General features: G+C 44.3%; 1 long non-coding RNA gene across 1 annotated transcript; it reads left to right on the top strand.

The window, feature by feature from the left end:
- Window positions 1-8556: 8556 nt before the first annotated feature.
- On the top strand, window positions 8557-16852 carry LOC308474754. The gene is made up of 3 exons (XR_013984929.1): window positions 8557-8651; window positions 11647-11763; window positions 16586-16852. It is a non-coding gene; the product is annotated as an uncharacterized lncRNA (long non-coding RNA).
- The last annotated feature ends 333 nt before the right edge of the window (window positions 16853-17185 follow it).

The following is a 17185-nucleotide window of genomic DNA, read 5'->3' as shown; positions in this document are numbered from 1 at the left end:
TTAATTTTTCATTGCGCCCTTTTTTACCTGCTGCTAAGGAAACATGCACTGGAATAGAACCAGAACCAGCTGGTAGGATGCTTCCAAGATATTATGAAAGGTATTTAAATGCATATGGCACGAACAGACAGGAAATACTGTGGGTCATTTGACTGGGGTAAAATGATAGAGAAATACAAACTTTGTTACTCTATTCTTAACATCCCAGGTAAAACCATGAAAGCATGGGGGAGGGAGCAGGGTAGGAGGAACGGAAAGATCTTCAACACATTTGTGTTCCATGTCAGTCTTGTATGTTTTCATCCACATGTCTGATCCCACCCTATTTTCTGTGGACTTTTCTTTTTAAAAAACACAAAAAATGCATTTAAGTGGCACACATTTTGTATGCAGTGTTCCCTAAAACGCACATTTTATATGCACCCTCCTGCAAAATACTGTTTTTTACCCGCTTCGCTATGTGTTTCCTCCTAAAATCTGATTTTTTGCATGCATTTCTCCATTAAAATAGACATCTCCATCCATTTTTTAAACCAAAGCTCTCTCACAAATTTAGGAGAAGTGCACAGTCTGATTATTAACTCTGTCATGATCCACATATAAGTTGAGGAATCATGTAGCAGGTTGGCTTGCTTTAAAATGTGGACCAAACCAAATTCTCCTTAATCCTTACACTGCCTCCCTTCACATGCCCTGTTCTTCCCACCAGCTTTTTTCAGGTCAAGGGCCACATTTCCTTCTGGACAATATTATGGGAGCCACATCACAAGGGTGGGCAGGTCCAGGTGCAAAATTGAGCAAAGGTTCTCTTTGTTTCAACCTCTTGCATTTGCATGGCTGGAAAGATGACAGTCATACCTGTTGCTCCACCCACTTTTGTCTCTGTCCCCGCCCCCCAGTGCCATGGGGAAGGTTGTCCACAAGGGAGTCCAGTCTTGGGCCTCTCCACCACTAATCTACATAGCAGAGTCACTTTTGTGGCAGAAAATCAAAGCCCATTTATATTCAAATGAGTCTGAATATTTATCATCAGGTATCCATGACAGGGTGGCGCCGTGGGTTAAACCACAGAACCTAGGACTTGCCGATTAGAAGGTCGGTGGTTCGAATCCCCATGACAGGGTGAGCTCCCGTTGCTCGGTTCCTGCTCCTGCCAACCTAGCAGTTCGAAAGCACGTCAAAGTGCAAGTAGATAAATAGGTACCCCTCCGGCGGGAAGGTAAATGGTGTTTCCATGCGCTGCTCTGGTTCGCCAGAAGCAGCTTAGTCATGCTGGCCACATGACCCGGAAGCTGTACGCCGGCTCCCTCTGCCAATAAAGCGAGATGAGAGCAGCAACCCCAGAGTCGGCCATGACTGGACCTAATGGTCAGGGGTCCCTTTACCTTTATCTTTATCCATGACTTCTCTGAGAAGAGAAGACTCTCTGGGGGAAAACTCTGATGTTGGGTAAGATTGAGGGCACAAGGAGAAGGGGACGACAGAGGACGAGATGGTTGGACAGTGTTATAGAAGTGACCAACATGAATTTGACCAAACTGCGGGAGGCAGTGGAATACAGGAGTGCCTGGCATGCTCTGGTCCAGGGGGTCACGCAGAGTCGGACACAATTGATTGACTAAACAACAACAATCCATGACTTGTTGAATAGCTAACTGTTGTTGAATAGCTAACTTGCTGAATAGCTAAAATAATAATAACAAAACCAAAAACACAAACAAACTTGGGAAGACATCAGTGTTGTGCTCTTTTGATCATTCTGTTGGTGTGAGCATTTTTTATTACCAAATAGAACAGTCTTTCCTTCCCTCCTCACACATGCTGTTCTGGGTTTTCTCTTGAGTTGATTTAGGAGAAAAGGTGGGGAAGTCCTATTACACTCATGGCACTGGCTTCTGCTAGTGTGCCAGGCTAGTTGAATCCACCCCAGTATGACTAGAGGATGTCTGTGGTTAAAGTTCTACAAAAGTGTTGACAAACTCTCCACTCACCGTTTGCCAGGTGGCGAACCTAGAGCTGCTTTCAGATTTCTCAACCCTGAAGACAATTACCTCTTTTTTATCAAAAAAAGGGGGGGAGGAATCATAAGACAGCTAGGAAACACTGCATGATCCCATCAATATTTATGTATCTGACTCAGTAGCATCTGTGTATCTTACAAAGGGCCATCAATACAGGATATCAGCCAGTGTGACAAGTTACATTTTATTCCTGTCAACAGACAAAGATGTTCATATTTTCTCTGCTGGCACAGCACTCAATCTTTCCCAAACATGCTTGGCTGGGGCTGGGTCCAAAGATCTTCAGACTGTATACTACTTCTGCATTGGGGGGGGGGGGGTTTCTGTTCTCCCCTAATGGTCGCACCCTACAAGTCACCCACACAAATTTCCCAAGATCTGGGGGCCCTCTACACCTCCATGAGGAGCAAAAGCCTGGCTACATTGGGCTCATATATGAGAAGGGAACTTATAGAATTGGAAGGGGGAGAAGATCTTCTTGCGCTGAGGATTGGCTTTGTCCCCAGAAGAAATGGATACGAAGTGATTTGCCTTGGCAGTAGGCTGACTATGGGAAACAGCGGGAGAAATCAAACACCAAGAAGACTTGGAGGAAAGAGGAGTTCAAAGCAAAACCGGTTTTGAGATGACCAACTGTTATGTACTGAGTTGAATAGGATCCAAAAGGCAGCAGTCTGATTGGTCCTAGAACAATAGGATCCAAAATGCAGCAGTTTGATTGGTCCTAGAACAATAGGATTCAGAATGCAGCAGTCTGATTGGTCCTAGAACAATACAGCAGTATGATTGGTCTGCAGGAGCCACCCAATCCAGCTCCAGGTGGAAATGAATCCTCAACCTGATTGGCCCATGGGAGAATCCTAGTATTAGCCAATCACGTGCGGCCCATTGTGTAAATAATGTATATAAAGCAGATATTTTGGGGGTTCATTCCTCACTACTATGAGCTGAATAAAGAGCATGAAATCCGCACTCGACTCTGAGTATATTTCACCAACAGAGAAACAAATAGAAGTGTGTGAAATGATGAATGTCAGGGAGAAGCTGGGTAGATAAGGAGCACTCACACTTTCCATTGTGGGTGCCCTTTGCGGGATCACACATGGTGCTACAATTCCCAGGGAACTTACTGGCAAACAGGGACTGGCCTGCCTCTCAGTGTTAATTTTTGGAGGTTCACGCCCAGCCTCAGTAATCAAGTTTCTTGCTGGGAGGTGGGGCCAGCCCCATTTATAAATAGGGGGTGGAGCCGACAATAGCCAGGCAGTCGCCTCTGGAGATTCACCCTCCCTACCCTCCCTTTGTTTAATGTTTTCTTGTTTGAAGGTTAACTTTTTCTTCCTGTTTAGCAGGCACTGCTATGGTCTTTGACTGGTTGCTGTTGAAGGACTGGGAAGAAATTTTCTCGCATTGGCAGGTTTTGTCTTCCCCGTAGCAATTCGTCACAACTTGGGTGGTTATGGCCTTGGGTGGAATCCTTTAGACTTTTCTTCCCTATGGGGGGGGGCGTGAAGTGATGACTCACCCCCCTGTGGCTGCGATTCCAGGGTCCTCCTCTTAAAGGGATTATATATATGAGCGTCACTGGCCATACACTGAAAGGTTGTCAGTGAACTACCTGTATGTGAGGATATGGGCTTGGCTGTCTGCTACACTTACGTCTCGCAGAGCACCCCCACATCCCATTTACCCTGATGAGCCCCAGTTCTCCCCGGCTGGGAGGCTGGGAGGGATACACGCCCAAGGCCTAAGCCAAGGTCTTCCTACATTCAGAAGTTTAATAAAGTTGTGGCCTAATTTTAATTCCATATAACGTTGTCAGAGTCTTTATTCCTCCCTTATGATCCCTGGGGGCTGGGGCTGTCGCCGCCTGGTCACGCAAAAGCTTCTCTTCCTCTCTCATCACACGAAAACCCATGGACATGCAAGGAAGCTGAATGTTAGACGATTCAGGGCAGACAAAATCATAGAATCATAGAATCATAGAGTTGGAAGAGACCACAAGGGCCATCGAGTCCAACCCCCTGCCAAGCAGGAAACACCATCAGAGCACTCCTGACATATGGTTGTCAAGCCTCTGCTTAAAGACCTCCAAAGAAGGAGACTCCACCACACTCCTTGGCAGCAAATTCCACTGTCGAACAGCTCTTACTGTCAGGAAGTTCTTCCTAATGTTTAGGTGGAATCTTCTTTCTTGTAGTTTGGATCCATTGCTCCGTGTCCGCTTCTCTGGAGCAGCAGAAAACAACCTTTCTCCCTCCTCTATGTGACATCCTTTTATATATTTGAACATGGCTCTCATATCACCCCTTAACCTCCTCTTCACCAGGCTAAACATGCCCAGCTCCCTTAGCCGTTCCTCATAAGGCATCGTTTCCAGGCCTTTGACCATTTTGGTTGCCCTCCTCTGGACACGTTCCAGTTTGTCAGTGTCCTTCTTGAACTGTGGTGCCCAGAACTGGACACAGTACTCCAGGTGAGGTCTGACCAGAGCAGAATACAGTGGCACTATTACTTCCCTTGATCTAGATGCTAAGTCCTATAAGAAAGGACTTAGACCAATCCACGGAGGAGAAAGGCATTGGTGGCTACTAGCTACGATGGCTATAATCTGCCTCCGTGGCTGGAAGCAGCAATGCTCAGTTTATATACAGAACATGTTAGAAATCTCAGACGGTCCATTTTAGATGTGGTTCTGGATGGAGAGAGAGAAAGACAAGGGGAGAGAGAAGACTTTTTGTCTACTTTTCTTTCTGATATGCAAGTTTCCCACCTGCTGGGGACAGGCTTTTGATGTGGGGCTGACTTCACACTTACAGTCCTCCCAATCCTTTCTGAAGTGCCACAGTCATGTCCCTATTATACAACATCCTTTTGGCTAATCTCCATTTCCCTTGGTTTTGAAAGGCTCACTGTGACTAGGCATAGTCAAATCAGACTATTTCTCTTCCCTGCATTAATCTGTTTTGTTGTTGCTGTTGTTTGAGTGGTTGGTTGGTTGGTTGGTTGGTTGGTTGGTTGGTTGATATACGACCACTCATCAAAAGATCTCAGGGCAGTTCACAAGACAAAAATGCAAGATGAAAGCACAAATAAGTAGTTGAAACAGAAACAGCAAAGCAATAACCCCTTCAACACAAAGCATTTACATGCACATTTAAAAATACATTTCAAAACATATTTTTAAAGCCTGCAACTACAGTGGAACATTTGGGAAGTGTGAAAGCTAATGGATAACTAGGTTACGATCCACACATTAGATGAGGATACCAGGTATCAGAATCTGCAAAGAATCAAATTCCTCAGGCAGGCTTGAATAAGTAAATATAACTGAGAATGACACCTTTAAGATCTTCTGTCTAGTGACGCCATATCAGCAAGCTGATTGCAAGGGATGAGTTTTACATTGTAGATTATTTTCAATTGTACTGTAAGAGATGGAGAGAAGGAGATAGATGAGTTCATAAAATCTCAGCAATCAACCACTGACAATGAATCTGAATGCCAGCTTTTCCCTATCTCCTCTCGGGAGGTGATAGATGAATATTTGCTTCTGTTTCATCTGTAATCTTGTTTATGAGACAATCAAACTGTGTGCCATGGGTTTGGGGAAGAAAGCTCTGGGTATTAAAGATGAGGATCATAATAATTGCCTGTAGTTTTAGCAGGGCAGTGGGAGGTATTTAGAACACAGAAGAATGTTTGAAGATGAGATTTGCATTCCTTAACTGCGACTGACGTACAGCAGAGAAATCCAGATGCAAAGTTCTCTTCCAATTTGCGACTTCTGCTTGCAAAATTTGATGTGGAAATCCAACTGTGGGGCAGGGGATGGAATCAAGAACTCTCCATAAATTGTGGGCTGAGATTCCACCAACCGAAAACATAATGAGCAGTGGGCAGAAAAAGAAGAAGGAAATGTGAAAGATGTTTAGAAGATTGCACATCTTTTATTCAATGTGTGTGCCTGATTGAGTTCCAGCCACAACTAGGACTTCGCTATTGTCTGCTCAAGCTGTATCTTTCCACACCATACATTGTAAGTAGTGTGATACTACTTTAAACAGTCATGGGTTCCCCCCAAAGAATTCTGGGAGCTGTAGCTTGCTGAGAGTTGTTAACAGACCCCTGTTCCCCTCCCAGAGCTACAATTCCCAGAGTGGTTTAACAGTCAATCCCTCTTCACAAGGAACTCTGGAAAGTGTAGCTGTGTGAAGGGAATCTGATATGAAGGGACTTTTCTCACTGCAGACCAGCATCCTCTGTTGGCTTGTCAGCTATTTCAATTGCGCTGTAATACTGGGAGCGCCAGATGTATGGAAGTGAGAGCTGGACCATCAAGAAGGCTGATCGCCGAAGAATTGATGCTTTTGAATTCTGGTGCTGGAGGAGACTCTTGAGAGTCCCATGGACTACAAGAAGATCAAACGTATCCATTCTTAAGGAAATCAGCCCTGAGTGCTCACTGGAAGGACAGATCCTGAAGCTGAGGCTCCAGTACTTTGGCTACCTCATGAGAAGAGAAGACTCCCTGGAACAGACCCTGATGTTGGGAAAGATGGAGGGCACAAGGAGAAGGGGACGACAGAGGACGAGATGGTTGGACAGTGTTCTCGAAGCTACAAACATGAGCCTGACCAAACTGCGGGAGGCAGTGGAAGACAGGAGTGCCTGGCGTTCTCTGGTCCATGGGGTCACGAAGAGTCGGACACGACTAAACGACTAAACAACAACAACTGGGAGCGCCCTCTGCTGGCAGGGAGGACAATTGATGCTATTATTACGATCATGATTTTAGACCGGCTTTTGATATGCTAACAGAGGGCATTTCTCTTCCTCCAAATTGCCTGACAAATAAGACAATATTATCTCAAGAAGACATAAAGCCCTCCTCCTCCTCACAGGAATACATAGATCAACCCCCATGAATGGAAAAGAATTGCATCTTCTTTGATGTACAGCCTTTCATTAAAAGGAGGAGGGGTTAAGAACCATCAACTCTCCATTTATAAAGCCAGACTTTTTCACTAGTACCATTTTCCAGTTAGCATAAAGAGTGCTGCAGTTGCTGTCACTAATTAATACCAGTTATTAAGCCTCTATTCTCACTGTTTATCTTCCTCTAACAATGTCAGCTATCGGATGCAAACACACGTCAGAGTCTCATTGAAGAGCATTTCCGTCCTGATAGACGGGTGTCCTTCATCCATCTTGGATGGCTGCCAAGCCAGCAGAGAAGAAGATAAACCTTTCCAAATGCATTCCTTGGATATATATAGATTTCGCCATGTATTTCAAGCCTCTCTGCCACATTGTGTGACATTATGGTAACAGGAGATTTATGTGCACAACATTTGATGGGATTGCATTGAAGTTCTGTATCAGTCGCACAATGAGAGCTAGATTGCCACTATCGCTAAGGTACAACGCGGAAGCTCCAATGAACGAAATCTAGAGAATGCCATTGAGTGTTGTGCATAAAATAATCTCCAGCTCGAACAAAACTACCCCCCCACAAGCATGAATGTAGCCCATGTCCTACAACTGCACAAACATAAGCCCCAGAGATTGCATATCAGCAAAGTATGTTTATTGTGCGATAGCACTAAGGCTGTATATTTCCCCCTGTGTGTAATATGAAAATTTTGCAATAAAAGCCGCACTTTGATACAGTTTGTATATCTGGAGGAAGCATTAGCATATTTCCTGGCGTAATGCAGTCGAACCATTAAATAAAATATAATCTTTAATGCATATTTTTCCAGAACCATGCTTAAAAACTGTAGCAGTAAGTAGCACAGAGCCACAAAGTCTCCATCTCCTTCCCTCTCTTAAAATAATATATTCTATATCTTCAACAATGTATTTCTTTAAGGGAAATAAAAGCGGAGGATTATTTAAGGAGAGGGCCATAACTCATTGATAGGGAAGCAGTGTGGTGTACTGTAGTACTTAAAGTGTTGAACTAGGACTGCAGAGATCCAGATTCTTTTTTTATACAAGTTAAATTTTATTATTACAAAATACAAGCAAAATACATACAAATACATACATACATATATTTTTCAGATAAGCACACATATATAAAAAACAACAAAAAAGAAAAAAGGAAGAAAAGAAAAAGAAAATGAAAAAATAAGAAGAAAAATTGGAAGAATATCTCAATAATAAAATTTCATTGATTGACTTCCATTGCTTACACTGCACTTTTTATATACATTTTAAGCAAATTTGTATCTGTCATTCCGTATTTTTCCCATACAATCTCATACAAATATTCTAATCAATAAGTTTTCTAAATCTTTCATAAATCTATTCTAAACGCAGCCAATACCTTACACTTAATCCTTGTCTACATAAATAATCATTTAAACATTTCCATTGTTTCTGGATTATATTTTTTGGTTTTGGGGCTGCAGAGATCCAGATTCAAGTCCCCACTCAGTCATGAACCTCAGTTGGAAACTTTGGGCTAGCCTCTATTACATCACCTAATCTACCTCACAAGGTTATTGTTAGGGTAAAATGGGAGCGAGAGCATCATGAACTCCTTGGATGAAAGGCAGGCTACAAATGCAAGCAACCAACGAATCAGTTCTTTGCTTGCAAATGGTTCCAGGTTCAATCCAGGTAAGACTTAGGATGTCACACACCCCAACTAGTTTAAATGTTATTTCCTCCATCCTGGAAACCTTGATAAATTTGGGTCATGTCTACACATTTGAAAGTGCCTGGCTTCCCCCAAAGAATCCTGGGACCTGTGCTGGGAATTGTAGCACTGTGAGGGGTAGACTACAGTTCGTAGGATTCTTTGAGAAGAGGCATGACTGCTAAAGAGCTCCAAATGTCCCATTCTGCGACAGGGCGAGGGGCTTCTAAGTTACTTCTCAACACACTCACCAAACTACAGCTCCCAGAATTCTTTAGGGGAAGTCCAACTGTTATAAAACTGATCCACACATCACCTTGCCAACAAAGCTCCATATAGTTAAAGCTATGGTTTTCCCAGTAGTGATGTAGGGAAGTGAGAGCTGGACCATAAAGAAGGCTGATCGCCGAAGAATTGATGCTTTTGAATTCTGGTGCTGGAGGAGACTCTTGAGAGTCCCATGGACTGCTGTAAGATCAATCCTATCCATTCTAAAGGAAATCAGCCCTGAGTGCTCACTGGAAGGACAGATCGTGAAGCTGAGGCTCCAGTACTTTGGCCACCTCATGAGAAGAGAAGACTCCCTGGAAAAGACCCTGATGTTGGGAAAGATGGAGGACACAAGGAGAAGGGGACGACAGAGGATGAGATGGTTGGACAGTGTTCTCGAAGCTACAAACATGAGTTTGACCAAACTGCGGGAGGCAGTGGAAGATAGGGGTGCCTGGCGTGCTCTGGTCCATGGGGTCACGAAGAGTCAGACACAACTAAACGACTGAACAGCAACAACACTTGGACACTGAAGAGCTTTCGTCTCCTTCCTTTTCTGTGCTTTACCAAATCTATTCCCATGCTTCTAACAAGTGTGTGGGGGGGTGAGATACTGATCTGACTCTTACCAGAGCTTCCCAGAGTTCAAATTTTGTACTAATTGGAGTTCCTGAAGTGTAACATCAGAAAGGATGACATCAAGCGATCAGGCATAATTCACTCTGGTAGTAGCTACTGAGCAACGAAGTCACCAAGAGGGAGAGAAACCTCACTGGTGCATAAATTCACAAAAAGATTTGAGCTGATGACTATCTGTACTTGGATGTGATCCTGGAGGAAAATTACCTTCTGATCCATTCCAGGCTCCTGTATAGACACCCTGCATGGAAACAGCTCCTGGTGGAAGGAACAAAGTTCTTCATTAAAACAACAACAACAACTCCATAAGGATAGATCCGAGCATGCTGGACTTCTCCAGGCCGATAGAACAGAAGAACAGAAGAACTACCTTGATGGATCTGACTAAAGGATGTCCAGATCGAGAATTATCCTCCACAGTCACTTGCTAACACACTGTTAAGATCATATTCATGGAAGGCAATCTTATCCGGCTACGAGTGATCACTAAGGAAGAACATCTAATTCATCATTCCCTTTTCACGATGGCCAACCGGATGCATGTTGGGAAGCCATGAGCAGGATCTGGGCACAAGAGCACTCTCATGTCCTGTGGTTTCCCACAACTGTTATTCAGAAGTATTACTGCCTCCAGCTATGGACAAAGAGCATAGCCATCATGGGTTGGAGCCCCCAACAGCCCCCTCCTCCATGAATTCATCTCGCCCTCTTGTGGGGGACATTCCTTGGGTGCCGGCCATGGTAGTGGGAGTCACGGGGCCCCATTTGTACCAGGTGGCCCTCGAGAATGGACGCTTGCGGCGCTGCTACATAGACCAGCTAAGGCACAGGGTTGGGGATTTGGACACTACCGCTGTGCCCCCAACTGTGGCCCCAGCTCAGGAGCGGTCGCTAATGGAAGGCGAGGCTCCATCTACATCTTCCTCACAAACTGCAGGCATGGAGCTGAGCCGTTTCAATGGGTCTGCCTGGCTCTCCAGGGACTCGGACCACTGCCGTGCCTGACCATCCACTGAGTCCGCTTGTGGCGGTTCCTTCGACAGGAGCCAGGGAACTCGGGCTCAACGCCACAATTGGTCACACCACAGTGGCAGCCAGAATCGGGCGGCCACCCAGACTCTGGTACTGGACCTCGGCGGTCTGGCAAGGGTTTCCAAGCGCCCAGCTTATTTAAAAGACTATTTTCATCGGACAAACTGCACATGTAAAGCTGTATGGTGAATAGGGTAAATTAGTATTTGATAGTGAGTCTTACGGGTGATATAGCTGATAGTGAAACAGTTATGCCTGCGAACTTGTAATATTGGAATCGATATGCTTATGTGCCTTACAGAAACCAATAAAGGTATTGCTGTATGTAATGGAAGGCATTAGATTGTAACTAATGCCTTATCTTGGTGGGGAGGGGTGTTATGTATTGAAGTTCTCACCCTGGCCACCAGGGGTATTGTGTACAGTGGTACCTCAGGTTAAGCACTTAATTCGTTCCAGAGGTCCGTACTTAACCTGAAACTGTTCTTAACCTGAAGCACCACTTTAGCTAATGGGGGCCTCCTGCTGCCGCCGTGCCGCCGGAGCACGATTTCTGTTCTCATCCTGAAGCAAAGTTCTTAACCTGAAGCACTATTTCTGGGTTAGCGGAGTCTGTAACCTGAAGCGTATGTAACCTGAAGCGTATGTAACCTGAGGTACCACTGTATATAGTTTTCACTCAGGTCCACGTCAGTTAATTTAGGTGGGAAACCCTCGGCTGTTGTTGTTACAGTGTTGACAGCCGGCTGCCTATAAAATCAGGCCGGCTGAGCTGTTCAGTTCAGTTCCAGCTTACTATAAAGAACCACTTGGAGAAATCTCTATGTCGTCAACTATGCCCACTCACAGCTTAATAGTTGGTGGCCATCGCTACCTCCTGCAAGGATGAGTTCCACAGTTTAACTGTGCGCTGCAACCTGAATTGGCCACTCTGTAAAGAATCCCACCCCAAAGTAGCCAAAGTCCGGCAATGCCCCAAGGTTAAGGTGCTTGTCCTGAGGCAGAGGTTTAATTTGCTATTCTTGTATCCCACAGTTGCTTTAATTTCTAAATTGCTGAAGAACCAGGCTGGCAATGCATGCAATGTGTCCAATGAAGGAAATAGGCTAATAGAAGATTGATTTCCCTTTGTTTGTTTTCTGGCCTACAAACGTGAGTCATCTTGTCACTATTGACTAAGCATTACCACATTATGGAAAGGTGGAGGGGGGGAATCTTTACAGGCCAGATTCCAGTATACTGTCATCCTAGTATTGACTCTCTTTGCCTGAAAAAAGACAATTACTTGAAGCTTTTTGATGTTCTCTAGATACTCCTTAATCCTCTCCTTTTACCCTCATTTCTAAAGAGATCAGCAGCTACAACTGGGCAGGTGGTTACGTTTTATCAATGCTGAACTGAAAATGTTATTATATTTATTGATTATTCCTTGAAATGCCAAGAGAGAGGGAGAGAAGGAGAGGGTTTTGTTCCTAAGAATGGAGATGCTTGCTGACAGATTCTACCACCCATGCTAGATCACCATCTGTTTTACAATAATGGCCGGGAAGATGTTCCCAGAGTGGCCGCTCACCATTTCCACAGTTGCAGCCCCTCATACTCCTCCACCTTCATCCCCAGTGGTCAGAGCACACTCACCTGTCGGCCATTTTGTGGGAAGTCCCCTCCAACGGCGGTATTAAGGAGCAGCCTTCCTGCCAAAGAGTGAAACTTTGAATGAGCCAGTTGGAGGTCCCACTTGGAGGGCAGTACCTCAATGGCCAACAGGCATTAGCTGCTGCCTCCCTGGCCCCTTTCTGGGGAACTCTGGGAATTGTAGTTATGTGGGGGGAGGAATGGGGGCCTCCTCACAACTCTCAGCAGCCTTAACAAACTACAACTCCCAGAATTCCCTGTTTTCTGGCCTACAACCTGCAGCTCCCAGAATCCCTTGGGGAAAGCCGTGACTCTTTAAGGTGGCATGACAGTGCATTAAATGTCTCGCGTGACTGTGACCTGTGTGTGTCGTTTTCTCCACATGATTCAGAATCCTGCAAAGCGGCTAACGTACTGTCCCTTAGTCATTTATTTTCCCAAACCAATAATAATAAAAATAATAATAATTTATTTATATCCCGCCCTCCCCAGCCAAAGCTGGGCTCAGAGCGGCTAACAACAGTAAAAGTAACACAGTGTACATAAAATCACAATCTATTAATTGAAATACATTCTAAAATCAATTCAGAATCAGATTAATGGCAACCATTGGGCTAGAGTTCTATGAGGATTACCAAAGGAGGGGGTCAGGCTGTGCCTTGGTTGAAGGCCTAGTGGAACAGCTCTGTCTTGCAGGCCCTGCGGAAAGATGTCAAGTCCCGCAGGGCCCTAGTCTCTTGTGACAGAGAGTGCCACCAGATCGGGGCCACAGCTGAAAAAGCCCTGGCTCTGGTTGAGGCCAGCCTAACCTCCCTGTGACCTGGGACCTCCAAGATGTTTTTGTTTGAAGACCGTAAGGTCCTCCGTGGGACATACCAGGAGAGGTGGTCCCGTAGGTACGAGGGTCCGTATAGGGCTTTAAAGCCCCAAATACTTTACCACCTCACTTTATATAATGCAGACTTCTCCAACTTGGAGCTTTCCAGATGTTTTGGACGGCAATGATTCTGTGCCGAGGTGTGGCAGGGCTATCTTCTGGGGGGGCACAGAGCAGAAATCTGATGTTGCATCAGCAACAGCCATCTTTAGACTGAGCCCTCTCCAGGAGCAGAAGCTTGGCGCCAGCTGAAAACTCTGCCTTCACGGGGGAGGCACCAGGGGGCGCATTGGAAGATGGCCGACAATAACATCTCTCCGACCCACACGAGGTAATTAAGAGGCTGCTATGGGAAGTATGCAGCCTTCCTTGCCCCCCCCAAGGGGATGGGGGGGACTGCCTTGCCAGCGGTGTCCATAATGCACCCCCGGATTCGAAAGAAGGGGGTGTGGACACTTGGCACGAAGCCCTCGGTGAAGTCGGCTCTTCCTGACGCTGTCTCCAGTTAGCACATTGGTTCGCATTAGCTTGAAATATTTAACTGGAAATATATAATTGGAAAGAAGCTAATGCACATACATCAAGTGAAGATCAGGAGTAAAGACTGCTGATTAATGGGGTCTCTGTGAGTGGAGCGACGGGCGTGAAAATAAATCAAGTCAAGAATCAACATCAAGACACTGGTATGTTGAGTGAAACGGAAAGGGAGGGGAGGAAAAAACTTTTCTTTTTTTGCCTTATGTGAGTACCAATAATCCTCCCCTCCAGATAGAGAGAAGAATCATTGCTATTATTAATCACAAGCAGGAGACTAAGAACTGTGTGGGAGTGAATTATTGATTGAAGAGAGGACTGGTGGAAATACCGGGGAATGAAAGGAAGTTTTATGACGCAGTTAAAAAATGGAGTTTCATGAAGACAGGCTTGCTTAAGGTGGACGAGAAGGAGGAGGACCAGGGTCATTGGAATGTGAATGCATGGTTATCGGAACGCCATCTTGACCTGGCAGAGCCCTCTGAGATATAGATTCGCAAGCTTGTGAATCAATGGACAGACAGTGGGAATGTTTTTAATGGAGGTGTGGAAATGGTGTCTGTCCTTTATGTGATATGATTTTTGGAGAGTGTAAAACCCACACAGGAGATGTTTGTCTTTCACCCGCTTGTGAAGATTATCAGAGACCACAAAGAAAGGAATATATGATAACAACAAGAAGATGAAGAAAATAACAAAAAGACTATCTGGACAGAACTGGATAGAACTGTTTGATCAAGGCAGCAGCAAGAGTGATGTTTTGAACCCTTTCGGAACTTGAAGTATGGGTACCCCCAACAAAAATTTTAAAAATCCGGCTGTATAATTTGGATTTAATGTGATTTGGAATTAATGTGATTTGATTGGCCTGTTAATAAAAATTATATTTTTTTAAAAAAGAAAACTCTGCCTTCACTATTATTGGAATGGAGGTGAAATTAGTAATGGTATGTTGGGCTAAATATATTGGACATAATATACAATTAGAAGAATGGGAAAGGTTATGGAATGAAGGTATTAACTTTACAACATGCAGTACGCTTAAAGAAAAATTTATGAAAATAATTTATGAAAATAATGTATAGGTGGTATTTAACACCAGTTAAGGGACACGGGTGGCGCTGTGGGTTAAACCACAGAGCCTAGAACTTGCTAATCAGAAGGTTGCTTGGTCCCTGCTCCTCCAACCTAGCAGTTCAAAAGCACGTCAAAATGCAAGTAGATAAATAGGTGCCGCTCCAGCGGGAAGGTAAACAGCGTTTCCGTGCACTGCTCTGGTTCGCCAGAAGCGGCTTAGTCATGCTGGCCACATGACCCAGAAGCTGTACGCCGGCTCCCTCAGCCAATAAAGCGAGATGAGCGCCGCAACCCCAGAGTCGGTCACGACTGGACCTAATGGTCAGGGGTCCCTTTACCTTTACCTTTTAACACCAGTTAAGCTAGCCAAAATGTACAGAACAAAAAATGAATGTTGGAAATGTAAGGAAAAGGAAGATACTTTTGACCATATGTGGTAGACATGTAAAGAGGGAAAGCTTTCTGGGAAATGATATATAATAAGTTAAAGAAAATGTTTAAAACCACTTTTGTTGAAAAAAAGAAGAAGCTTTTTTAATGGGTATAGTGAGTAGAGAAATACGGAGACAAGATTAAAAAAAAAATTCTTATATGCAACAACTGCGGCAAGAATTTTGTTAGCCCAAAGATGAAAACAACAGGAGTTACCAACAAAAGAAGAGGGTCAGGTGAAGCTGATGGACTTTGCAGAACTGGCGAAACTGACGGGAAGAATGCAGAACCAGCGAGAACAAGCATTCCAAAAGGACTGGGACAAATTTATATTATATCTGAAAGACAACTGTAAGCAATTAACATCAGCAGCAGGGTTATCTGAAGATTTGTAAGGTGAAATTGCTACCTCTTCAGGTTGAGTAATGTAATATTTTAGGTAATGATATAACAAGGATAGGAAACGAAGCGAAATGTAAAGATGTAAAGTTTAATTTTGTAAACCATCAGACGGGAGGGAGGGAAGTCGTTAGGCTCAGTCGAGCTGAAGAGATAAAATAAAAGGGTACGATGTTACGTAATGTGATTATATGTAAAACCAATAAAAATCATTTATATATTAAAAAAAGAAAACTCTGCCTTTGCTGAAAGGTGCCACTTCAAGCAATCTTTGACTCTGACAGACCTGAATAGGCTTTGGTTGTGTGTGGTTGGATACTGTGATGGAGTCCTCTGAGCAATTCAACATCCTCTGTGAGTCAGGGGGCACTCACCAGAGATAACTTCTGGGTCTAGCCCATGGGTCTGGCCCAGTAGCCTTCTAAATCCTGCCTGCGGACAGTCCGGGAATCAGTGTGTTTTTACACTGCTTTTATTTAAAATGCATCTCTGGGTTATTTGTGGGGCATAGGAATTCGTTCATTTTTTTTTTCTTCAAAATATAGTCCGGCCCCCCACAAGGTCTGAGGGACAGTGGACCAGCCCCCTGCTGGAAAACCTCGCTAGCCCCAGGTGCAATTGCCCCTCTGACTCAAATTCCTCAACATTACCCTCTGAAGAAGGTATGTCTGACCCCACAGTCATGCCAACAGCTTCCATCACCCACAGCCAGCACAGAATTGTAGACCGAAGCATCTGGAACGCACAAGGTTGAAGACTGTTTGTGGCATACTTCAAGTTCTGCACCATTTTATGTGCATACCCTGAGACTACATTTCCCCCTCCCCAATGATATATTCAAAATACGCCCATATTTGCCAGTGATGCAAACCGATATTTATCCCCCAGCCATTCAAATGTTGTTGAAAATTGAAAAGTGCTCTTGTCAGCGGATCGCCGTGTCAGAGGAGAAGGTACACTACTGTAAAACCCACTTAAATGTTTGCATCCTGTAATATAATATCTCTGATGTTTTCATAGGTCTGTATTTGCCAGCAATACAAACTAGTCTTTAATCTTCCAGCCATCAATATGACATTGAAATGTCAAGAAATGCTACCGTCAGCATGTCTCAGGGAAAAAAAGAGGAAAGGAAGGCTGGGGAGGAAAAATGGAAATGACTCAAGAAAAAACACGCCAGCGTCTGGCTGTATGCTGAAAACAACAAAGCATCTTGGGGCACTTTAAAGACAAACCAATTTATTATGGCATGAGCTTCTGTAATCTACAATTCACCATATCAGATGTAAAGGCATGGTTTGGGGAAGGAAAAAAACAAAATCAGAGGGAAATAAAATGCAGAAAATTACAGGCAGTGAAAATTACTTAACAGTGGTAATTCACCAAACAGGTATTGCTGGTACAGGCATCCTGTCATTGGTAATTGGCAATATTAACAAATATTCAATGTGCTGAAAATCCTGTGTTTCAGTTCAATTCGATTCCTGAGTGATGGAATTGAAGAGTGCATGGCTACTTCTCCAGAAACAGCTGCAAACTGCAATTTCTTCTTTGCGTCTTTAGAGTGGGTTTCCTATGTGTTTGTGCTGTGCCTTGGAAGAGGGTGCAACATTTCTTAGG

This window comes from Podarcis pityusensis, assembly GCF_964106645.2.
Source record: "Podarcis pityusensis genome assembly, chromosome: 3".
NCBI classification, from domain to species: domain Eukaryota; kingdom Metazoa; phylum Chordata; class Lepidosauria; order Squamata; family Lacertidae; genus Podarcis; species Podarcis pityusensis.
This window is presented reverse-complemented; position numbering and strand designations above follow the sequence as displayed.